The sequence below is a fragment of the Cervus elaphus genome, chromosome 21, assembly GCF_910594005.1.
Source record: "Cervus elaphus chromosome 21, mCerEla1.1, whole genome shotgun sequence".
NCBI classification, from domain to species: Eukaryota; Metazoa; Chordata; class Mammalia; order Artiodactyla; family Cervidae; genus Cervus; species Cervus elaphus.
Genome location: NC_057835.1, coordinates 76934482 through 76951983, shown reverse-complemented (window position 1 = coordinate 76951983; position 17502 = coordinate 76934482). Strand labels below are relative to the sequence as shown.

The window sequence follows — 17502 nt, the reverse complement described above, 5'->3', positions numbered from 1 at the left end:
TTTTTTCATGTTTTTTTAGTTTCCTGAAGGAGGGGATGGAGCAGGGAGCGAGGGAAAGATTCGTGTGATAGAAGACACAATAATAATGCTGGAGTCCTGTGTTTTTGTTTTTAAGGACCGTAACTGTTGCCTTGAAAATCAAAATAGTTCCTGCTAAATTTGATGAGTATATTTTCTTACTCATTAATGTTTTCTAGTAGGTAGAGACATTTTAATATTCTTTACTTGAATTGGAGGAGAACTATTAATTCAGTATTTTGGTAAGTTGGTGTAAGATACTCGATTATATTTTTAAAAGGTGCACTTCCCTGGTGGCTCAGAATGTGAAGAATCTGCCTGCAGTGCAGGAGACCCCGGTTCGATCCCTGGCTGGGGAAGATCCCCTGGAGAAAGGAATGGCTACCTACTCCAGTATTGCTGCCTGGAGAATTCCCATGGACAGAGGAACCTGGCAGGCTACCGTCCATGGGGTCACAAAGAGTTGGACGCGACTGAGTGACTAACACTTTCTTTTAGAGAGCAACATCACCATCTTGTGGCCTTCTAGAAAATTGTTGCCAAAGGTATACTGTGAAAACTACAAGCATCAATTAAGTTGTTCTCTGATGTTGGCCAAGGACTCAGTCAAGTTTGTATTCAGTACCTCTTACTATATGTAAGTGGGAGATGGGAGTTAGAAAATGAAATGATTTGTACTGCTTTGATTGCAACTTTGTAAAAATAATCAATATTGGAGGAAAATAACAGTATAAAAATGGAAACAGTTGCAAGTTGAGTTGATGTAAAGATTGTGGATGATTGTTACTCTCTGTTTTCATGAAATATGCAGTGTTTATAGTCAAGCAGTTATGAGCTAGAAAAATCCAATGTGTTCTGTCCTCCATTTCTGAATTAATAAGATTACAAGGCCAGAGAAGGCCCTGTCTCATTCAGTCCTTTAGTGAGACTTTATCTAGAGCAGTGTTTGCTAAGCTGGTGACTCTTAGGAGTATTTTCTACATGAATTTTTATATGTAAAAATAAAGGAGTGTTTTCTACATGAATTTTTATCCCTTTTTCCTTCATTTTGGAAGTAGTTTTAAAAGGAAAAAAAAATCAATTTGAGAAGTACTGTAGTTCACTTAAGAGAGCACCTGAAAACTAAATAAAGCTATTTAATTTTACTCCTGTGGTTTACTTAGTTGTTTTTTAAGATTCATTTTGTTGACAGTAATTATCCAAATATAATTACCTAAATAGTATTAAGCACTCCTGTGTGCCAAGCTTTGAGGGAGGCATGGTGTATAGGCCAGGAGTTCTCTGCACGCTTGGAATTTACAGTCTAGAATGAAGTGAGAAAACTAAAGCTATTTTGATGAACACAAAAGTTTGAAATCAAAGATTCTGGGGGGAAATAGCTATAATTTAGGGTAAAGACTAATATTTACCATGTGTCAGGCACTGTGAAGTGCTTTTGGTATTTTTTTTTTCTCAATGTCATCTGTTTATTTTGGAATTTTGCTCTTGTTTTTGCATATGTATACAAATAAGCTTTTGTGGAAGCTCTGAAACATCTCTGTGGACAGTATTAGATTGGTACAAAAGTAATTGTGGTTTCAGACCGTGAATTTTAAATCATTTTACTAGGCTCAAACACATCTTTATGAATCAAAATAGGAACCATTACAATCAGCACATTTTTGCCATTGAGAAGTAAGTTTGAAGACCATACTTTCAGGGATCATTTCTATAGTTCGTTTCTAGATGAAGCTTCTCTGATCGTGTAGAGAAGTAAGTTTGTTTAATTGCTGTAGCATAAAAATTCATGCTTCAAGATTATTCGAGAAACTCTTGGAAAGCATTTTCTACTTCCTGCTGGTTGTGGAAACGTTTTACCTGCCAAAAGTTGTTGAGATGTTTGAAGAAGTGGTAAGTTGGTTGGTGAGAGGTCAGGCGAATATGACAGATGAGTCGAAACTTCGTAGCCCAGTTCGTTCAACTTTTGAAGTGTTGGTTGTGCAACGTGCAGTCAGACGTCCTTGTGTAGAAGAATTGGGCCCTTTCTGTTGACCAGTGCTGGCTGCAGGCATTGCAGTTTACAGAGCATCTCATTGATTTGCTGAGCATACTTTTCAGAAGGAATGGTTTCGCCAGAATTCAGAAAGCTGTAGTGGATCAGACTGGCAGCAGACCAGTGCCCCCTGACCTTTCCTTAGTGCAAGTTTGGCTTTAGGGAGTGCTTTGGAGCTGCTTCTTGGTCTAACCACTGAGCTGGTCATTGCCGGTTATTGTATAAAATCACTTTTTGTTGCATGTGACAGTCCGATTGAGAAATGATTTGTTGTTGTGTAGAAAAAGAGAAGATGACACTTCAAAAATGATGATTTTTTTGATTTTCAGTCAGCTCAGGAGGCACCCACTTATTGAGCTTTTTACCTTTCCAATTTGTTTCAAGTGCCTAATGACCGTAGAATGGTCAGTGTTGAGTTTTTCGGCAGCTTCTCAGGTAGTTGTAAGAAGATCAACTTTCTTCAGTGACTGCTCTCGTTTGGTTATTGTCCACTTCCAATGACCAGCCACTATGATCTTCATCTTCAAGGTTCTTGTGTCCTTTGCAAAACTTCTTGAACCACCATTGCACTGTGTGTTTGCTAGCAGTTCCTGGGCCAAATGCGTTCATGTTGCAACTTGTCTTTGCTGTTTTCTGACCCATTTTCAACTTGAATAAAAAAAGATCACTCGAATTTGCTTTTTGTCTAACATCATTTCTATAGTCTAAAATAAATATCAATTAAATGGCAGGTAATAGTCATTAGCAAAGAAACCATAAAGTGAGAAATGAGCATTAAAATGATGTGTAACATAACCACATTTACTGAAGAATGTAATCCATTATCAAATGACAGAGTTCAGCAATGCAAAACTGCAGTTATTTTTGCACCAACATAATGCAAGTGGTTTGGCTCTTACGGGTTTGCTAGGCTCTTGTAGCTTGGTCTTGCTATCTCACCAGCACTTATACAACATCTCTGTTGGGAAAATCTGTACCGTATTCTAAGTAGCTGTCTTTCCCCCAGACTTTTAGAATCTGCTCTATGTATAGTTTGGGGATGAGTGTGTGACTTCTGAATTATTTTGAATAGTTAGGGACAGAAAGTACTGAGTTTCATGAGCTCTTCTCTTGTCAATATATTTTTGGATATTTGAGTATTTAATACGTCAAATGATCATTTTAGGTAACAATTACCCTCTACTTTTGTATTGAACTTTTTTTACTGAGAGTTTACTGTGGGCTGTGGAGATGCAGTCATGTTGGTAAGGTGCACGTGACTTGGTGCTCAGAATTATCCGAGCCAAGATGGGGGAGGGTACAGGTGGTTTATGGTCCCGCCTGTATAGGATTTTCTTTAACATTTTAATTTAAGAGTTTCAGTTCTATGCTATATAAGTATACTGTTTAACATAGCCACTCCTAAACCATTTCTACAGGTTAAATATTTTATTCATTGTGACTCTTCATTCAACACATGTTTTTTGAGTGTGTAGTAAGGGCTGAGCAGTGGGCCAGGGGCTGGAATTATAAAGATGAGAATTAATAAAGAAATTTCCAGTGTAGTGGCGTAGATAAAGAAAAAACATGGTTACAGTGCTATGTTTGCTTGAGCTGAATGTTGTGGGATGATTAGAAATTAAGTAGATAAGCAGTAGGAAAAACGTGTACGAAGTTACCGGTGCCCAGATGTGTCTGTGAGAAGCACAGGGGCCCACTGGCGATGTCCCCTGGTAATTATGACATGCAGCTCTGTTGAGGAAAGCTGGTAGTGGATTAGAAATGTGTCATTAGTGGGCTTTGGATAAAGAGCTTTGCTTTGCTTTTTTTTTTTGGAGAAAACCAGTCATTTTCTCTAGCTGAATTTTAATGAACAGAGGTGGCAGAGATTGTGTGTGTACTTAATGCATCTGAATAACCACAAATATTATAGTTTGTTAGTAGCTAGAATAGACCTGTTTCTCTTCTAGACCCTATTGTCTAAGCAGGTCTGCCATGTCTTTGCTTGTAAACGTGAACTGTAAGGTGAATTGGAAAGAAAGGAAATCACGCGTCTGTAGGGATGGGCGCTGCTGCCTGCCTTGAGTTCCTTACCTACCACATCCCTCGTCGCTCGTAAAACAGGGATTGTTGTCTGTGTTTATCGACCCTTGTATTCCCCAGTGCCTCAGAGTGCCTGCCTCGCGGAGGGAGCTGGCAGTTAATCCCTTCCTTAAACTTTCCAATTTCGGAGATACCTGCATTTTCACGCATTCTTCTCTCTCTGGTCTCAGTTGTAAGGACTGTGTTTCTGCCTCTGTGTTAAATCTCAGCCAGCACTTCTCAGAGATCTTGCCCTAGCAATCATTGTCTTTCTGTGATGTCAGCATCTTCCTGCCTGAAAGCATATTCAGGTCTCTTCTGGTTTCAAAAACAAAGCTGTGTACCCCTCCCTTTAAGACTGCATCTCTTTTCCTTTATTATCACACATCTGAAGAGGTTTCTGGCTGTTCATTTGCTTCTGAAGCCTTTGGCCTCTGGGCCTCCCACTCTGTTAAAATTGCTCTTGCTGAGGGCCTGGTGGCATCCCTGTAGTCTAGTAACCCGTTTTCTCTTTTACGGATCTTCTTGGAGTACTTGCTGGGCTGAGCCACTTTTCTTCTCCTTCAAATTCTTAAACTTTTGGTTTTTTCCAGTCCTGTGCACAGTCTCCATCTACCATCCAGCCTTTCAGTATTGCTGTTCCCTGGGTTCTGTCTGTACTGCTAATTGTATGCCGGCGGCCTTTCCTGGGTGAAAGACCACCTGTCATCGCAGGTGGCTTCAGGTGGTTCCTGAGCGCCTGCTTATGGGATGTCATGCATACCTTTACCTCCAGCATCTATTTCCTGAGCCCTGTCTCAATTGGTCAGTAATAATTTTGGGGGGGCTTCGCTCAGCCAGGCTTTAGCCTGGGTTCTGGAAGTGAATAAGATAGAATTTCTGCCCTTGGAGGTAGATACAAGGTTGGAGGTAGAAGTAAGAGGATTAAATAACTGAACATAAATGATTGGGAATTACTAGGAAAGATGAAATAGGGTGAGGTGATAGAGGTGAAGGAGTGGGCTCTTCTGTGCCTGGGCTAAGTGGAGATTCTTTTCGAATGGATTATGTTTGAGTGGAGCCCTGAGGCTGAGGAGGTAGCTGAGGGACTGTCAGCTGGAGCAGGGAAAGCAGAAGAGAAGAGGGGAGGGGAGAGGTAGGAGTTGTAGGGGCCGCAGGTCTCATGCAGCTGGGTTTGAGTTTGGCCTTATTGGAGTTAGAATGAGACACCTTTGGAGGGTGAAAGAGCGTTTGCGATGATCTTGCTTTGGAAAGCTTGCTCTGACCACTGGGGCGGGGATGGATGTGAAGGGCATGCAAGCATATGACGTGAGAGGAGTCGAGGGGGGGGCAGGGAGACCACGCGCTTCAGTCTAGGTGAGAAATCATGAAGCTTGGAGGAGAAGGCGGTATTGGAGGTGGTGAGAAGTAGTCTCTTTCTTTATCCCTGCGTCTGATTAGTCCACCAGTTATTACAGATGCCGGCCTTGCTGTCTGCTGCTTCCTCTGTTTTTAGTCCCTTTCCAGCCGAGCCCACTGTCAGGCTCCCCCACAACACTGTTAGAGCAGTTCTTGCAGAGCGGGAGTCCTTCCTGCTGAAGATGCACTGTGCTCTGTGGCTTCCTCGGTGCTCTTCAGGGGCAGCTTCTCCCTTCCCTAAGGCTTCACCTCTTGAAACTCTCTCCACAGACTTTCCTGAGCAGAGCCAGGGGTGTACTCGCTGCCCATGGTGGCGGTCTTCTCTGAGTACCAGACGGCTTGAGGGCACTCTCCTCTCGTGTGTACAGCGCTCCCGAGGAGTCCTGCACAGCTCCTCTCTGCTGCTAACCGTCTCTCAGAAGCCTTTGCAGACACCGTCACTGTCCCACAGACTCTGACTTAGATGTCCCTCTTTGGTTGTTTAATCACCAAGTCGCGTCTGACGCTTTGTGACCCTGTGGACTGTAACCTGCCACGCTCCTCTGTCCATGGGATTTCCCAGGCAAGCATACTGGATTGGGTTGCCATTGCCTTCTCCAGGGAATCTCCCCAACCCAGGGGCTGAACCCACGTCTCCTGCGCTGGCAGGCGGATTCTTTACCACTGAGCCACTGCTCCTGGGGAAGCCCGCGCTGTATTTCCGCTGTATTCTCTGCACCACCCTGTCAGCAGCTTGACGCTGCTGATTGCCTGGTGTGTCTTTACAGCTCAATTATAAACTCACTGAGGGCAAAGAGCATATCTGAGATGATTTTTGTATGCCTAGTGTCTAACACACTACCTGAAAACACGAATTAGTAGATTTATATGCTGAATGACTTAATTCAGAAGTGGTAAAAGATGCCTGCTTTGATTATTGATTTGATTATTGATACCCACTTTGATTATTAGATGCCTGCTGCCTGCTTTGTTTACTGATCAGCTCTGGTTTGTCGCATGGCAAATTGATTGTCTTTTACCGGAAAGGTTAGAGGCCTGAGTCAGAATTTCATAGGGAGCGCGTGGAGGCCCAGTCCGCATTTATTGACTAGATCCCTGTCTGACGGTGCAGAGAGCTGCAGGAGAGAGTCGGTGTGAGGTGGCCGCCACTTGGTCACGGAGGAAGAGGGAGATGTTTCAGCAGAGGGTGAGGTGGCAGCCAGACTGCATGGGTGGAGAAGTGAGTGGGAGGCGAGAAAGAAGGTTGGCTGTTCCTTTAAGAGGTTATTTGATCAAAGTATTTGGTTTTTCATTTTATTGTTTTTTGTCTTCTTGTTGTTTTCATAACATAAACCTCAGGTGGATTTGATGGCCAAAAAGAAGAGGGTGTAAATGGGAGGAGAGAGTGTATTTAGGACACGAAAGCTGTGTAGGTACTCGGTCACTTTGGAAAGGAGGGTAGTCTTCATTTTCAGAGACTCAATACTAGGACGGGGTATTGCATAATATATTTTTCTAAGAATCTCCATCAGAAATTATCTAAAATACGGTAGATTGGGTGAGTGTCTCAGAAGGCCAAAGAGTTGAGTTTAAAAGCAGCCTCACTATTCAGAAAAATTTATTGATAGAATTGCAATAAGCAAGATTATATTTTTCTATAAACACTTTATTTTCTATTATCTTATATTTAATGTTTTTCTGTGTTATGTGCTTAATAATTTAGTATTTATATTTCACTTTATAATTCACAAAGTGCTTATATAATGGTAATCTCTCCTAAGACATCTGCTGCTGCGAGAGGTTAAGTTACTTGTCAAAGGTTATGTCAGTTTATTTATTAAGCCTTTGTAAGCCAGACAGTTTTCTTAGCCATTTGTCAATATTAACTCATTTAATTCTCTTGATAAATCTATGAGGTAGGTACCATTATCTTTCTTATTTTATAGATATAAAAGCTGAGGCAGTGTAGGATGAAGGAGGTTGCCAGTAGTGGAACCAGGATTTGAACCTAGACAGTCTGGCTGCAGAGTTTACTCTCATAGCTACTGTTTGCTGTCTCTTGGTAAAGGTGGGCGCAGAAGTTCAAATTCAGACTTGCCTCTGGTAAGTGATGGTTTATTTTCAGTCACTTGTTACTCTCTTCCCCCTACTCCCACCCCCAAGGACTTCTACCAGTGAAAGTTTACTTGTTGACAGGATCTGAGTTGGGTTTCTTGTAACTTCTAATGTTGCTAGATGTTGAGAGTTTTATATTAAGTTTGTTGTAAGTTTAGTTTTTTTTTTTTTTACTAACCTCTGACTTGGAAAAGGGCAAAACCCAGTATTTCTGTGAGCTCCAAATGGAAATATCTTTGATATTTAATCTCTCAACTGGCCTTTACTTTTTGTGTTATAGTTACTGCTACCTTAGCCTCCAGTGGAAAGTAAAAGCGTTAGTCGCTCAGTCATGTCTGACTCTTTGCAACCCCGTGGATTGTAGCCCTCCGTGGGATTTTGTAGGCAAGAATCCTGGAGTGGGTTGCCGTTCCCTTCTCCAGGGGATCTTCCCGACACAGGGACCAAACCCCAGGCTCCTGCATTGCAGGCACATTCTTTACTTCCTGGTCTGAGCCACCAGGAGGTACAAAGTGTGTTGTTGATTATTTATTGCTTTTTGGGAAAGGAATTTGCATTCTGTACGGACGGGAAGATCTTGTAAATTTTGCTGATTTGAAGCTTACGTGAAACCCATTCTGTTTGAAAGGGTAAGTGGTTAGTCTTGCTTTGGGTGGGTGATTGTAGCTGTGTCTTACTGACTGGGGGCAAGCAACTTGATAGGAAAAGCGGAGCTAGTTAGGTTGCTCCAGTCATGCTTAGTGTTATGACTGGAGCCTCTTTGTGATGGAAAACTGTTTTAAGGCAAAGAAGTGGATAGAATTTAAAGTACCCAGAATCAAGAATTACCTTAATTGGAATTAATGAGAATGAGAAAGAGAATTAAGTAGTTTGACTAGATACTGGATGTGAATTTTTAGTGAGTGAAGTTGTAGGAAATAAATGAGGAAATAAATTGCAGGGAATTAGTGGGCAGTAGGTGTAAGGGTGTGTGTTGTGATAATTTAAGGAGGCATAAGGTAAAATTCAGCAAGGCTTTTGACTCTTACAGCAAGGGACATGCAGTTAACAATACAAGTATTTGAAAATTTGAGAAAGGAAAAGAAATTTTTATTAGTTAGGTAACTGTTTGAGTAGATTGATTTAACAGAGTAAGTTGAGAGCATGGTGGTCACATACTGTGAACATCTGAAACTGGGTGGAGAGAATCATAAGAGTTGGATATTAATACAGACTTAGGAAATTTGGCATTGTGAAGATAAACACATTTTCCTCATTAAAACAAAGACGCCTCCTGTGCTCCTCCCGTGAACTGGCATGTGCTGTGCACGAGAATAAACTCTGAGGTTTACTCAGAGTACAGGAAGGTGGGAGAGAGACAGCTGTGGTTATTGGATCCTGGGATTAAATAGGCACTTTTAGATTAACAACAAAACACCCAGACTGCAGTTGGAGGATGAAAAGTTCCTGTGGATGCCGGTCTTCGTCAGTCCATTGTCTGGCAGATACCGCAAGTACTCTTCAGGTCACTGAGCTGCACGGTTCACAAGCGTTATTCCTTCTCACTCAGTGGCAATTGCAGATTATCAGGGGGGTGGAATTCCTGTGTTTTTCTTTTAAAGGATTAATCAGTGAAGTTTATACAGAGGTTAGTGTGGACAGGTAAAGTTTTTAAGAAATCATCTGGCTTCTATCCCAAATAATTAGAAGTACATACTGAGACTTCAGCACCAAGTGTATTTGAAGGTGGAGGAAGAGGCACAGTGGCTGAGCGCTCCTGGGAAGAAAGCCCAGCTATCCATAGTCGTCTGTCAGAGATCTTGCATGGATGCTGAGCTTTCTCCTCACAGCCCGTGCTCTGGTTCAGATAAACTTGTTATTTTAAATCTGGACCCGTTTCTGCCGAAGTCATTCTTCTAAAATGCAGTTCTTGCTGTGGAAGCCTGTCAGTGTTACCTTCAGGGTAAGCTTTAAACTACTGTGCTTTGTTTGTTTTGGGTACCATGAGAGCTATCCCACAGGGTAGGAAGTAGAGTAGAAATACGGACACAGCGTGAGGCAGGAAGGAGAGGGGGACGTGTGGGGAGAGTCACATGGACACGTACGTTGCCACATGTAGAATAGATGCCCAGTGGGCATTTGCTGTGTGACTTGTGATCTCCATCCGGGGCTTGGTCACAACCAGGAGGGGAGGGGTGGGGAGGGAGGCTCCCGAGGTGGGGGACGTACCTGACCAGGTTGATATTTGGCAGAAGCCAAGACTGTAAAGCAGTTATCCTAAAAAAAAAATAAAATTCAGCTCAATTGAAAGAGAATAATGTTAATGTTGCAGTGTTAAAATTGGAAGTGGTTGTACTTGGCCTGTTTCCTTGAGATGGGAATGTGAATGTGTAACTGGTAAGCGCTGAACAGACAGGTAGGGGTGCTCTCAGCCAGCGGAGAGCTGGGGGTCCGAGGGGCTCGAGTTCTGCGGACAGGCGCTGAAGAGGCAGTGCAGTGCTGGACGCAGCTGCCCGGAGCCAGGCACGGGGTCACCCCTGCCGTCGGTGAGATGGAAGGGGGCGAGACCCAGGCTTGGTGCAGATGGTGAGGCTGGAGCAGGGTGGCGGCTTCAAGTGGGAGGAGGCCGCCCGGGAAGGCAGAAGTAATCTCGGAATCGTAGGAGACCGCAGTGGTGATCATTCGGAGAGTTTGATAAAAGGGAACGATTCTGAAGTTGAAAGGCACTGGGTACTGAGAAAGGTTTTCCTCCTTCCTCTCCTCTTCTGCCCACCTGGAGTCACCTGGGCTTTGAAACCGAGGCCTGGTGATATGTATCCCAGGTAGAATGGGTCTCTCCTTTCTGAATATTTTGGTCCTACAGAAACTGTTAAATCTAACAGAAGTGTGCTTTATTATATCAGGACTCTACTAGTGAAATATTCTTGAGATACATCCGAAAGCTGTCTCTACAGTTAGAGCCATTGCACTGTTTTCTAAGGTTACGCTTTACGGTCCCCCTGTACCCAGGACTGAGACATTCCCATGAAGGAGGACTCAGCCTGGATGGTCTGTCTTTGTCTTTGCCACATTCATTGAGTTTTAAATTTTGTGTTTTAAATTTTAATTCATTGTTAAAATTCATTGAGTTTTAAGTTGAGTTTTAAATTTTTAATTTTGTTGCCTAACTGGCTTTTTAAGCTTTCAAGTTCCATGTCCATTGGACTAACTTTCTTTAGCAGCTGGTATGTACCACCCTGTCTTGTTGCTGGGATATTACCTGTGTATTAATGTCCTGAAACTAGAGTACTAGCGTGGAAATGGGGACTTGGTCTTCTACCACTTTTGTGTCCTTACCATACCCACTTTAATAGACTAGGCAGTCACTAAGTATATTTATTAATTGATCCAGGCAGATGGATACATGATGATATTTCTCTGGCTTTTCTAATCCATAATGCTGTGCATAGTATGCAAAATGAATCAGATCTGTTGGATTTTAAAAAAAAAAATTTTGCTTCTGACTCAAGAATGACATCTTAAAGTAAGCAGGCAATTAAGATCTATTTTCTGAGTGAGGCGTTGATAGGTCTGTAACCTTGGAGGACTGGAAATGTCGTTTATTATCTACATTCAGGACTCTCACTGTTGTTTGCAGTTGAATAGTAATGAGCTCTTATACAACTCTGTGATATTTTTAAAGGATTAAACTGGACATAATCAGCTTACATATGACTAGCCATATATGTTATGACCTAAGTTCATTTGGACGAGTAACGAATTCACTCAAAAGTTTGTAAAAACTCAGACTTCTGTTTTTTTCTTTTGCCATGCCTGGTCACACAGCTGTTTAAGTGGCAGAACTGGAAATGAAATTCAAGTAGTCTGAGTGCAGAATTGGCTCTTGAAAACTCTGTGGCATGTTGTCTTCCATGATTTGTTCCTCTTCTGTTCCCTATCCTGGTTATAGCTCCATTATCCACCCAGATAGCGAAGTGCGACATTTTAGTTGTGTGGAGTCCTCCTTCCTTCTAAGACTCAGCTATCCATAATCATCTGTCAGAGATCTTACATGTATGCTGAGCTTTCTCCTCACAGCCGGTGCTCTGGTTCAGATAAACTTGTTATTTTAAATCTGGACCCGTTTCTACCGAAGTCATTCTTCTAAAATGCAGTTCTTGCTATGGAAACCTGTCAGTGTTACCTTCAGGATAAGCTTTAAACTTTAAACTACTGTGCTTTGTTTTGGATACCATATGAACTACCCCATAGGGTTCTTTGTAGTTCAGATTACTGTTTGCCTGTGGGTCTGCTCACTTTGCGCCAGTCTTACCAACAGTTCTCTGAATGCTCCATATTTTCTGTGATTAGTTCTTTAAGAATTGCACTCTAACACGCAGTTTATTCGAAGGTTTCCTTCTCTGTGACTCTCTTCCTGACTGAATCACCCACTTTCTATTCTGTGCCCTAGATGTAGTGGTTGCCATTTTGCATCTGTTTTAGTAACTGCCACAGTGAAAGCTGTTTTATCTGTTTACAGGTTGTCTCCTCACTAGACTATGAACTCCGTGGAAGAAGGAATCGTGTCTTACTCATCTTTATATCTCCAGTATCTAGAACAGTTCCTGGTACAAAGTAAGTGATTAACTAAGACTATATTTAGCAGTTAAACTCCAGACATGTTGATTGTTAAGTATACCTATGTAGACCAAGAATGCACTGTCATAAAAAACATGGTTGTGGACTTTTAACACTTCTGAGCCAGTTTTCTCATCTATAAGATGGAAATAGTACCTCCCTACTCATATAGTGTTACTGTAATGCTCATATTAAAGAATTTATATAGATACAGAAGCACCCTAAGTGTCCATCAACAGATAAGTGGATATCATATCTTCTTATCAGTAAGAAGATATGATGTGTGTGTGTGCGTGTGTATATCTATACAATGGGTATTAAGTGGCCATAAAAAATAATGAAATTTCGCCATTTGTATCAGCAGATGAACTTGGAGGGTATTATGCTCAGTGAAATAAGTCAGACAAAGACATACTGTATGATATCACTTATGTGTGGAATCTAAAAAATACAACCAACTAGTGATTGTAACAGAGAAGAAAGACTCAGAGATACAGAGAACGAATTAGTGGTTACTGGTGTTGAGAGGGAAGGAGGAGGAGCAATACAAGGGTAGGAGATTAAGAGGTGTTGACTGTTATGTATAAAACAAGCTACACGGGTATATCTGTACAGATGGGAGTACAGCCACTATTTTATAATGATGATAAATGGAGTATAATCTTTAAAAATTATGAAACTATACTGTACATCTATAACTTACATAATATTGCACATCAGCTATACATCAATAAAAAATTTGTTATCACATTAAAAAATTATGTATATAGCAGTACTTTATGTGTATTTTAAGTGCCACGTGCATGCGTGCTAAGTCGCTTCAGTCGTGTTTGACTCTTTACAACCTTATGGACTGTAGCCCGCCAGGCTCCTCTGTCCATGGGATTCTCCAGCAAGAATACTGGAGTGGGTTGCCATGCCCTCCTCCAGGGGATCTTCCTGACCCAGGAATCAAACCTGTGTCTCTTAGGTCTCCTGCATTGCCGGCACTTAGCAGGCATTTACCACTAGCACCCCCTGGGAAGCCCTTAAAAAGTTGCCATGCAACTTTGTTATTAAACGAAGTATGAAAGCTAATTGTTGAAGTAGATGATTTTGTGTGCTGTGTATCTTGCCTGTTAAGGCAAAGTAGTACCATTTTTGAACCATTTTGGTCACTTGCAGTTTAAATTTTCAGTTACTGGTGACTAGAGGCACACACTCTAGAGTCCAAGGACTGGTCTGTATAGAACAAAGAGAGCAATAGCTTGGGGGTGGAAATATGGGTACAGAAAAAGGTTTAAGCAGTTAGAGCGAACAGTCTTTTGCCTAGTTGGCAGTTTCACAGTCTGCACAGTGTTTTAAACCTTCAATTCTTTTTAAATAACTTGTCCTCAGTCTTTATCCTCAGCAGTGACCTTTCGGTCTAATTCACTAATAAAGTCCCTCAATTTTCTTTTAATCTACCTCCAGATTAATTCATATCTTCACTTATCCTTCGATCCCTCATTTACTGTTCAGGGGAAGAAGTACCTCCTTTTTCTTGGAAGACTAATTACACACCATCTGTGGGAACGCTGTGGCTTTTCCTTGTCTGCCTTATCAGGCTGCAGGCATACTCCCTACCTCATCTGATGAATTAGTGATCTACACTTTTCTATGTCTACTTCCTTGTCATCATGTATTTTTTACACTTTTTAAAATTCTGTAATTTGAACATGCCAATTCCGGATTGTAACATACAGAAGTTAATAATAAAAGCAAACCTTTGGGAACCAGTTACTCTGCTCAGAACTGGGTCAGTACCAACACAGTTAAGAGCTGCCTGTGAGTACCTCTGTTACCTTATATTCCTGCCCTTCCCCAACCCCTGAAGTAACTGCCATTTTCAATTTTTTTTTTAATTATCTTTTTAAAAAAATAGTATCACCACAGATATGTTTCTTTATTTTGAATTTAATATTATGTTTAGAGTCTTTTTAAAGGTTGCACAAATGATGTTTTAAGAAAAGTCTTATTTTATAAACAGATCTTTATATTTCAGTGAAAATACCCAAGCATCATAAAAGAATGACAGAAAAGGCTCAGTGCGTATTCACATTTATAACAAGAAAATGACCGTGGAGACTTACTTTTGTACGATGTGGATATTGCTGTACTAGATATAAAAGAAAGCTCCTTACTCAGAGTGCAGAAGTGTCGCCAGGTGTATCTCCACACACTAGTTTTCTTGAATTTGTGAAGAATGTTTCAGTTAGATCATAGTGTCCTCCTTGAAGAGTGGTGATTGTTGTTTGCTTGCTCTTTGCACCTCAGCAGTTCTCCAGTGGGCCCATTCAGTTGTTCATACTGATCACATAAGCTTTTGAGACGCAGGATCCACAGTGTTCCCATGTTTCTGGATTTTTAAATTTTTTTCCGTTGTGTAATTGTAGCATTTTCAGAAGAAATACATAACAAAAAATGAGGCTATGAAAAAAAAAAAAAAAAATGAGGCTATGGTAACTGCCCAAAGAATTCATTTCTTCTTTGTCATTAAGAATTGGAAGTCGTTCCTGATGCTCAGTGTAGAACATTAAGTCTTGGAGGTGGGACTCGGTGAAAGAAAGATGTTACTACTTTGAACTCCTGTTTGTCTATTTTTATTTACTATTACGTTTTCTAAGATCCATTCATGTTGTTGCCTACAGCTATAGTTCATTCATTCTCACTACTGTATAATGTTCCATTGTGTATTAGCCTAATTCTTTTAACCATTTTTCTGCCAGTGAACGTTTGAGCATATTGGTGGTGGCTTTTATTATGAAGAATGCTTAAACTTGGAACAAGTATCAGTGCAAAAATTTTTGTAGTATGTACCTAGAATTGTTCATTAAGGACATGCAAATGTTCAACTTTATATAATAATGCCAAGTTGTTTTCCAACAAGTTTACCAAATTTAATACCTACCAGCAGTTTAAGCTTTGCCAGTTTAAACAACTAGTAGCAGTGTGTAAAGAGTCACCACTGCCCCACCTTTTTTTCTTTCCATTATTTGGTCAAAATTCCTAGTCTTTACCATTCTTGTGAGTTTGAAAATAGCATCTCTTGTGGTCTTAACTAGTATTTCTCTGATGAATGATTGAGCTTCTGTATTTCTTAAAAATACTTCTGGCCAAACAAGTTTCCATGTCTATAAAATTTCTATTCAGTTTTTTTTTTCCCCACATTTGTTTACTGTTGTTGTTTTTTTTAATTTTTTTGTCAAGGTTCTTACATAGTTTAATTACTAACATTTATTCAGTTTTACATTTTGTAAATATCTCCCAGTTTGTGGCTTGTCTTTTAGTTGTCTATTTTTAATGATGTTTTATGCTAAATAGAAGTTCTCAGTTTCCACACAGTCAAAATATTCATTCATTCTTTTCTTCTTTGGTTAGTATGCTTAAGAAATCTTCTTTTTTGGGAGGATGCAAAACAATAGTGTGATTTCTTTTAAAAGTTTGCCTTTTATACTAATATCACTAGTCCATCTTGAATTGACTTTGTATATGATGTGAGGTAGGAATCAAGTTTAATTCTTCCATTATAGATAATATCAGGACCATGTAATTGTCTCTCCTTTCTCACAGTTCTGCACTGCTGCATCTGTTATATTAGTATGTCCTTAGATGTGTAGGTCTTTCGGGAAACTTTTTTTGTATTGAAGGATACCCGATTAACAATGTTGGGATAGTTTCAGGCGGACAGCAGTGGGACTTGGCCATACGTATACATGTGTCCGTTCTCTTGTGGGCCTCTTTATGTTGTTTCACCTTATTTGTTGTTGTTTCTATTCAGTCACTAAGTCGTGTCCGACTCTTTGCAACACCATGGACTGCAGCATGCCAGGCTTCCCTGTCCTTAATAAACTCCCGGAGTTTGCTCAAACTCATTGAATTAGTGATGCTATCTAACTGTTTTTTGCTCTGACACACACTTCTCCTCTTGCCCTCGATCTTTCTCAGCATCAGAGTCTTTTCCAATGAGTCAGTTCTTTGCATCAGGTGGCCAGAGTATTGGAGCTTCAGATTCAGCATCAGTCCTTCCAGTGAATATTCAGGACTGATTTCCTTTAGGATTGACTGGCTTGATCTCCTCACAGTCCAAGGGACTCTAAAGAGTCTTTTCCGGCACTGTAGTTCAAAAGCATCAATTCTTTAGCCTCCCAGTCAGCCTCCTTTAGCAGTCAGCCTTCTTTATGGTTCTACTGTCACATCTGTACATGGTTAGGAAAAACCGTAGCTTTGACTCTGTGGACCTTTGTCAGCAAAGTGATGTCTTTGCTTTTGATATGCTATCTAGATTTGTCATAGCTTTCCTTTTCTCCAGACAAGAATCCTGGAGTGGATAGCCATTCCCTTCTCCAGGGGATCTTCTCAATCCAGGGATCCAACCCAGGTCTCCTGCTTTGCAGGAGGATTCTTTACCTCCTGAGCCACCAGGGAAGACCCTCCAAGGAACAAGTGTCTTTTAATTTTTCAAGATTGCAGTCACCATCAGCAGTGATCTGGGAACCCAAGTAAATGAAATCTGTCACTGCTTCCATTTTTTCCCTCTTCTATTTGCCATGAAGTGATGAGACAGGATGCTTTGATCTTAGTTTTTTGAATGTTGAGTTTTAAGTCAGCGTTTTCACTCTCCTCTTTCACTTTCATCAAGGGGCCTTTAGTTCCTCTCCACTTTCTGCTGTTAGAGTGGTATCATCTTCAAATATCTGAGGTTGTTGATATTTCTGTCAGCAATCCTGATTCCAGCTTGTGCTTCTTTCAGCCCAGCATTTCACATGATGTACTCTGCATAGAACTTAAATAAGCAGAGTGACAGTATATAGCCTTGACATACTCCTTTCCCAGTTTTGAACCATTCAATTGTTCCATGTGAGATTCTAAATGTTGTTTCCTGACCTAAATACAGGTTTCTCAGGAGACAGGTAAGGTGGTCTAGTATTCCCATCTCTTGAAGAATTTTCCACTTGTTTCCAAATGTTTCCATTTGTTGTGATTCATATAGTCAATGAAGCAGAAATAATGTTTTTTTGGAATTCCCTTGCTTTCTCTATGATCCTACAGATTTTGTTAATTTGATCTCTGGTTCCTCTGCCCTTGCTAAACCTAACTTGTACTTCTGGACTTCTCAATTCACATATTACTGAAGCCTAGTTTGAAGATTTTGAGCATAACCTTACTAGCATGTGAAAAGAATGCAATTGTATAGTTTGAACATTCTTTGGCATTGCCCCTCTTTGCGATTGGAATGAAAACTGACCTTTTCCAGTCCTGTGGCCGCTGCTGAGTTTTCCAAA

The 17502-nt window shown here is 40.8% G+C and overlaps 1 protein-coding gene and 1 pseudogene across 7 annotated transcripts in view; both read left to right on the top strand.

Annotated features, from left to right (window-relative positions):
* WWP1 (WW domain containing E3 ubiquitin protein ligase 1) overlaps nt 1–17502 on the top strand; it is a 136645-nt gene that overhangs the window by 12706 nt on the left and 106437 nt on the right. For all 7 annotated transcript variants that reach the window (XM_043880062.1, XM_043880060.1, XM_043880063.1 and 4 more), the window contains exon 2: nt 12102–12196. The gene's annotated coding sequence lies outside the window, so the exon portion shown is untranslated. The remainder of the gene's footprint in view (nt 1–12101; nt 12197–17502) is intronic.
* LOC122679725 lies at nt 1702–1776 on the top strand (annotated as a pseudogene).